Below are 7,038 nucleotides of genomic sequence, written 5' to 3'. Positions count from 1 at the left end.
ATAGTAGCATGTAGTGCAGCCATCCCCGGCTAGCTTCGGGTTAATTACGAATATTCCAAGGACTCTGACTACGGACTCACCTACTCTTTCATAGGTCATACTTTCCATGGCTTTTCATGCAGTTTGGCACGTTTGTAAAAGCGTTCAGGGAGCCCCAAGTCTAAAACGCCCTGCAAGTTTTTTCTCTCCCATCGTTCATGCCAAGGTCGTGGTTTTAGTTGTACCTGAAAGGAAGAATATGTATGAGCAGAAAACTACACACACACACACGCACACACACACATAAATATAACCATAAATAAATAAATAAATAAATAAACATATATACACATCATCATCATTAGTCTGAATCAATCCACTGCAGGATGTAGGTCTCTCCCATCTTTTCCAACTTTGTCTGTCTTGTGTTTTTAGTTTCCAGTCTTGGCCCCAAATTTTATTACTTCGTCACACCATCTTGACATTGGTCTGGCCCTTGGCCTCTTTATGTTATCTGCAGCCCATTCTGTTTCTTTCTTTGTCTACCTGTCGACCTGTCTCCAACATACATGACCTGCCCATTGCCATTTTTTTTGTTTTTGATGCTCACAAGTATATCTTCCACTTTTGTCTGTTCCCTGATCAAAGCTGCCCTCAACTGAACTCTTAGGCTAATTTCCAGCATCAACCTCTCCATCTTTCTCTGGGCACTTATTAGTTTCCTCTCCAGTAATTTGGTTGCTATCCATGTTTCTGATTAATAAGTCATAACTGGGAGAATGCATTGGTTAAAAACTTTTCTTTTTAAACAAAATTGCAAGAAGCCTCTTAGTATGCTACTGTGTCTGCCGAAGGCACTTCAGCCTAGACTGATGTGTCTCTTACTTTTCTCTTTGCTAGATGTGTTTGTCAGTACTAGGATGGAATCCAGGTGAATTTTGAAACTGTAGTCTCATTTTCAATAAATCTAGTTTTTGTATTGTGGGTTTTCTTCTATATATATATACATATATATACATTATACATATACATACATAGATATAAATACATACATACATACATATACATATATAGTATAGCCTATTTATATTCACTCCCTGGCTCCAAGTGATATGACCATCACATCATGAAAAATCTGGCTCAAGGGGCAGGCAATGTGTAGATGCCTTCACATGAAAATCTAGCTGTAGGCCAGGTGACGTGAACCTGCCATCATGAGCACTGCAACTGAAGGCCAAGGTGACGGAAAAGACTTGCCAAGAGTGCAGAAACCTATTGGGGGGTTTATTTTACTCTTTTGGGCGTTTTTCATTATTCCCATCGATATATGAGTGTGGAATGAAATGCCCATGAGCAGTGACTGGAAGAGCTCCGGCCCCATGGAGGACGTCATTTCCACACTAAGCATTGTATTCCTGGCACCACAAGCAGCGACACAAGTTGTTTTACAGAAAATTTAATATTACGTGAAAAAAAAAAGAATAATAATAATTAATAAATAAATAAATAAATAAAAAGATAAAAGTAACATAGTGTTATATAGTTTTATTTTTTTGCACTGAGTTGTAGACTACCTAGCGAGGTGATTGGCGTCCGTGAAAATAAAAAAACAAAAAAAAGTATTACCATCTGGATATGCAAATCAAATGGCAAATATGGACATCGGAAAATGAAAAAAAAGTTAAAAATGCTTACGCGTAAAAAGAGTAAATGACTTTGCAAATAGGAGGCAAAGAGTCTTGCCACTGCACACACGTGTTCACTGCACACAACCTACAAACAGCCAACTTGCAGAGCAGCCGCTCACGTAACCCTAATACCCAGATCCAATGGGTTAAAAGATAAAGATGAAGGAGTTACTACTGCCATTTACTTTACCTTAATGGGATTTACAGAGACTGGGGCTCCTTCCAGCACTGGTTCCACATCCATGTCTAGTGGAAACGTAGAGTACTCAGGAAGAGCATCGCGCAGGTAGAGGAGTTCCTCGTCCAAGCGCTTTTCTAATCTGAGGACTTCAACACTTTGAAGAAGTGGAGAGTACATTTCATACAAAATTTCCACCCCTGAATTAGAATAAATAAAAATTGGTTAGATATGTTGCATATACACTGCAAGTTCTGCAAAAAAAAAAAACATGATCTATATCTATGTTCAACAGTATTAAAAAAGTAGACCATTAATCTGAGAAAATTCAGTGTAATAAAAGGCATTAAAGAAAAAAAATATATGATTCAATTTAGTATAAAATTAATTATCAAAATCTGTAAACTGCAAATAGTAAAGCTTTCTTTTGAAGAAACTGATGGAAGTGCTAAGCAGGAAGCAGAGAAAGTAAATTACAAGAAATTGGTTTTGTTAAGCTGAAGGTCAAAAAAGAAAAGATGATATAAAGAAGAGAAAGAGAGGAAAAAGAATCCATTTTTTGGTGCCCATCACAAGCAACCATATAACTGGCAAATTATTTTTCCTACATATCACCAAGACGGATGATCCTTTTATGGTCTCCTCTCATTCTAGACATAATTACAACTTGTTATTATCCATCCTACAAAACGGATGACACTTAACCAGAGATGTCAAGTAGAGATGCCTCTACTTGACAGATGAGGCAATTTTGAAAATACTCTCCATCAAGACTCCTTTCCTGCCAAATATTATCACACTGAAGAGTTCTCCGCTCAAGATCACCACAGGTTATGAAACTCAAGCTCCACCTCTGGTAAAACTGGACCTCGGTGGGTGAACAACTAATACTCTATCTCACTGATCTAATGCTGGAGAGTTACACTAAATATATATATCAGTTACTGATGTCTCTGCATGGTCATTTTTATAAAGGAAACTACATTTGCTCTAGAAATATCATATATCATTCCTTCTTGTGGATAACTTTACTTAATTATTCCTTGTAAATAAACAGAAACTGCAGAGTGCATATCATTTACCCTACAGCTTGCAAAAAAGATCTGAGCTGAATATTAACATTCACTGAATAGGGAAGTGCTACATGTTTTGCACCTACAGGAAGTGCATTTCACCAATGATAAGAGTGCATGACATACACTCACTCAGGAGCACCTTCCAAAGTGTCCCAGCACAGAGTCATATACAGTGAACTGTACACAATCAATTATTGTGTGGGATAGTGAGGTCCTGCACAGAAACAGACAAAAAAAAAGAAAGAGAAAGAAAGAAATAGAAAGATAGAAAAGAAAAGAAAAAAACAACAGAGAAAAATAGAATGACAAAAAGATAAGTGAGAAATAATAAAAAGATCAGAGATAAAGACACAAAAAGATGAGAGAAAGACAGAGAAAGATTGAGGAAAACAGAGAAGAAAAAATAAGACTCAGATGTAGCCTCACCTTGATGATCAATGACATTCCTCAGGATGAACCATGCCCTGAGGCCGGACCCTCCTCTCGATGCAGATTCCCACAATCGGTTAGTCTTGCCAGAAAATTTTTGATGTCTGCAACAGTTACAGCCATAATGGAGCCTGCAACACCAAAGAAATATTAGTAAATATTGCACATGATTATAACTGTGTATAATCAACTTACAATAGCTTCTACCCTAATGAACGATACCAATACTAATCATTTATAGTAAATCTGCTTGAAATCTACTTGAATAAACAGTGAGCACATCTTCAGTTCATCATATATTTTGTAGAACATATCTACAACCAAAAATATGAAAACAACCCATTACTGTCTAGATCCCTGGAAGTAATTTGCATATTGTCTAGGTGTTTCAGCAATTAGTGTCTTGGGTAAACCTTAAGCAGAAAGGCTACAGAAGGCTTTCCCTGCGCTTTGCCTCAGTCATCCAGAAATAATAAACAATGACTGTACCAAATGGTCTATTGCTGACCTCGAGTTGGCTGGAATCTAACTCTAGGTAATTTGACCCACTGGAACCAGGTTTTGTTATTTCATTACATACTAGGGAGTCAATTACCATACTCAGTCCAAAACCAGGAGAGAAAAATTATGCCTTAACCCGGACTCTGGAATATTGCACAGGCAATAGTCTTTGATTAAAATTAAAAATAATGAAAATTTTATAAGTGCTCAATTTTCCACACCAAAAAATTTACATTTCATTGCCATATCTCGTATCTCAAAGTTGAAAAGTTATCTCAAATTACCCCTCATGTATGAAAGGTTACTATTAATCTTCAAATAAAACACATAAAATGCCTCTTTCATGATATAAAACAGCAAAACGTCTATTTACATGTACTCACAATTATCTAGTCATGTAAATAGTAAGATGATGATGATATAACAGGATGTAACTCTGTGACATGTAACTGCATTGCATAGTGGAGGGTAAGTGTGATAAGCAGAGATCTCGGCTTTGGCTGGGTAAAATATACCATACAGCACTAGAAACACTGTACTACCTCGCACTAAACTGGTTTCACTCAAAGGACAATAGAGGCAGGAAAACACAAGTCTGTCATTGTTTCAGCAAGAAGAGGGTCTACAAAGGAAGTAAGGGTATGGGGGGGCAGGGTGATACCATGGGAGAGGCTGATGGAAACTTACTAAATGGTACAAGATACATTAGAAGCCACTAAAGATGTCTCATTCACAAAGAAAAGAGTTGCAGTAAAAACACTGCCACTTTCTGACAGACCTCCCCTCATTTGCCAGTTTCAGGTGGATAGGCTGACAGGGGATAACAGTACTAATAACAATAAAAGTACACCCTTTTTTCTAAAAATTAAAGGGTAAACATGTGAAATGAGGTAGGTCTAGTAAGTGATTCCTTGGTGACTGGGCACTTGTGAAAAAAATTAAATTGACTAAAATCAGAGTGGACATGAAACATGAACATACCATACTAGCATTAGCTAATCGGTTAATTTCATAACTAGTCTACAAATGCAAACTTATTTTGGCAAATGATCCACTATGGAGAGAGAGAGAAAAAAATATATATATATATAAAAATAAAAATAAAATAAAATTTTAGAGGCAATTAGAATTTCTGGACAGGATGAGAAAAAAATCACTTACTTCTAATTTATAAAAACAGAAAACAATGTAGAAGAAGAAAAGGTAAAAGTTAACTGCAAAGGAAAAAGCAACGTAAATACTTTATGCTTTCTCTAACTTACCGACATAAAACTCTGGAATCTCCATGATATTTCTGCGATTCAGCATGTCTCGTCGCTCCAGCTTTTCTCGGAGTCTGTTCCTAAACTCTGGCTTAGGGTCTGGTATGAACTCGGGGAAAACCACCCTGGAATATAAACATATAAGTTCATATATGCTGCTGGGATGGCAGGATCTAAATCAAAAGATTTACAATATGATACGAAGACAGCCTGGGAGGGAGGGCTTTTGTATCGGGAAATCACACAGCAGCAATGGGTTAACTATGTTGTTTGTTTGGAATAAAAAAGTGGCTCTCACATATCCAGAAACAACTATATGAAAATTAAATTACAGACTTCCACAGCCATGTATTACAAAAAAAAAAAAAAAAAAAATTGTAATGGACAGAATGACCAGAAATAAGACACTTTACATCTATGGTATTATCTTCGCAAGTTGATATCAAGAAAGTTGTACAAAACACAAAATGATTTGGTATACATTTACATGAAAATGTAATGGCACTATAACTACAAAAAAAAACTACACTCACTAATACATGAAATAATCAATGTGGGCAAAAAATAACATCACATTAATGAAGAAAACAGGTCACAACAAATGCCACGCAGAGAGTAAGTCCACAGAGATCGGATGGGGGTCTGGGGGCTAATCTCTTGGGTTAGGAAGGTTTTTGGTTCATATGGCAATGTCTGTGGATTGCTGGAGTATTAGGGACTTAATCTCGGAGGGCAAACATTACCAATACTTTCATTTATATAATCAGCGATTGAAAAAACGAGATTCGTGCATATTACAACTTTGATAATAGAGACAAGAAATGATAATTGCAAGATTGGATGGCTGTGTGACACTAAATAATTACCTGTATCAGGATAGCATTAACTTCATCTCAAATATAATAAGCAACATACACATAGTATACATGTACCATATCAATATCTAATAATCTTTTTAACATCAACTCTACTTTTTGAATTACATTCATAATTCTTCATGCATATTCTAAATGTTATACCAATACATTAAATGCATAACTCCTCAAGTGCTAGCTGAGAGCAGACTGACAGGTCAACAACCGGCAGAATAAAGTGGAAAGCCTACATAGATAATTTTCCTCAAAAAATACATTATCATCCTAATAAACATGTACCACATAAAGATTTTCAATCTGATAAGTCAATTACATGAACCACTGTTACAATGTGAATCACAGCTACAATAAAAGACATACATATATAAATCTATTCTGAATGTCTTTTCTTACTACTCTCCCTAGCCTTCATTTTAATATTATCACATGTTATTATTCTAGAGATTATTGCTTTACTTAGAATTGGGATAAAAGACACCAATCTTTACCGAAAGTCATGAGGAACCTCCTCCTTCTTCTCACCCCCATGATCTTTGTTTGAAACATAAGGAGAGACTTTGGAGGCCACTGTCCACACTGATCGTCTTGCGTTTAATTCCAAGCCTGCCAGAAAATAGATATATAAATATTAGGGCAAATACAAAATGGCTAATAGAAATACATATAAATATATAAACACTAAAATGAATAAAGAGACATAGAAAGAAGGCTAATGAATCAATTATTCAAATCTATACAAACTTTTAATGTATTAATCTCTGCTCAGTAATTTTTGAACAGAAAAACTAATAAAACAAAATATGCATAAATTCAAAAATAGGTTAAAATACTTTCTTTTGTTAATTGCAAACAATATTTTGTTTAATGACAGGATGACTACTCTGGATTTTGCTTCCTCCAAGCAATGTATGACCTGCAATAGATTTTTAAAATATACAGTAAAAAAAAAAAAGTTCACCTTTACTTCTTAAAGGAACTATTATATTCAGCAATAAGATGTAATTCTGTTTAAAATACATAGATAACAGAAAGCACATTGGGAATTTAGTT

At 35.5% G+C, this 7,038-nt stretch overlaps 1 pseudogene; it reads right to left on the bottom strand.

Moving 5' to 3' along the window:
* LOC119576757 overlaps window positions 1-6,598 on the bottom strand; it is a 9,217-nt pseudogene extending 2,619 nt beyond the window's left edge.
* Between the last annotated feature and the right edge of the window lie 440 nt (window positions 6,599-7,038).

Source organism: Penaeus monodon, chromosome 9, assembly GCF_015228065.2.
Source record: "Penaeus monodon isolate SGIC_2016 chromosome 9, NSTDA_Pmon_1, whole genome shotgun sequence".
NCBI lineage: Eukaryota > Metazoa > Arthropoda > Malacostraca > Decapoda > Penaeidae > Penaeus > Penaeus monodon.
The sequence above is the reverse complement of the archived record's forward strand: the minus strand, read 5'-3'. Positions and strand labels throughout refer to the sequence as shown.